General features: G+C 32.9%; 1 non-coding gene across 1 annotated transcript; it reads left to right on the forward strand.

Annotated features, from left to right (window-relative positions):
* Window positions 1–261: 261 nt before the first annotated feature.
* On the forward strand, window positions 262–334 carry TRNAK-CUU (transfer RNA lysine (anticodon CUU)). Its single transcript has one exon. It is a non-coding gene; the product is annotated as a tRNA-Lys (tRNA).
* Window positions 335–1,157: the final 823 nt, after the last annotated feature.

Raw genomic sequence — 1,157 nt, forward strand, 5'->3', positions numbered from 1 at the left:
GTACTTTTTTTTAAAGTACGTTTTCTAAAAATGTAACCGAGCTAAGTAGATTTTTGCCCCTGAAACAAACTAGGAACTTTAGGAAACTAAATTTTATGAAAATCAAAATAGTTACAAATAACATAATAATTATTGCTTAATGTTATAGTGTCAGTTATCATCTTCGATCAAGAATACTTGATCGAAGATGATCATAATAAACTTTGTATAGTAATTCATATGAGCGGAAATGAATAGATAATTTCGATAACGCTGATATCAGCCCGGCTAGCTCAGTCGGTAGAGCATGAGACTCTTAATCTCAGGGTCGTGGGTTCGAGCCCCACGTTGGGCGCATTTCTTTTTATTTATTTTTAAAATAATTGAATATTAAAAATGTATTAATAAAAACTTTTTAATATTATTTTTTCAAAAAATATTCTTTAATATTTTTTTTGTTAAAAATACTGCTTTCCGGCAGTGAAGTGTGTATTTTTTTAGCGTCTCCATGTAGTATGTACCTATGCGTCACGGAAGGAATTCGACAAGAAATGTAGTGGATTTTTTGTATCTACGATTTTTTGAACTTTGGGAAGAAGTGTCTGTTTACAAACAAAGGCAAGTGTATTTATGAAGTAATAGAGAATACATACTCTATTAGAGCATACATAGAGATTACGGTTCAAGCGTTAAAATTGACATTGAGTTGCTATGTATTTATACTACAAAATGGAAATATTTTTAACAGGAAAACATTAAAGGAGGATGTATGTTGTTTTAGGCACCTTCAAATTAGACGTTTGGATTCGGTTGCTGCCGCACGATAGCTAATCACTATCAAAGACTTCAATAAAGAGATTATTGCCAAGTGCTTATTGTACTCACACCCTTCGGATTCCGTACCATTCAAATTTCGTGATTTTATTTATTTCCACCTTTTTATTTTTATCATTTCTTATTATAACGGCCTTAGAAATTAATTTGCTTTAAAAATCACGTATCCATCTAATATGCATCTAGCGATAGAATCCCGTGACGGAGGTTTAGAAATAATAATTTGTACAATTGGTTACGGAACCCTAAAACGTACATTCCCTCTGCCTCTGACCCTGTAAGTTCGATAAGGGAGCGCTCACGATACGTAACTCGATGATTTATTGCACATTAGCCGCGGGCTA

The sequence above is a fragment of the Epargyreus clarus genome, unplaced genomic scaffold (genome assembly GCF_041222505.1).
Source record: "Epargyreus clarus isolate Ecla_fem2 unplaced genomic scaffold, WU_Ecla_fem_2.2 ptg000004l, whole genome shotgun sequence".
Taxonomy (NCBI): Eukaryota; Metazoa; Arthropoda; class Insecta; order Lepidoptera; family Hesperiidae; genus Epargyreus; species Epargyreus clarus.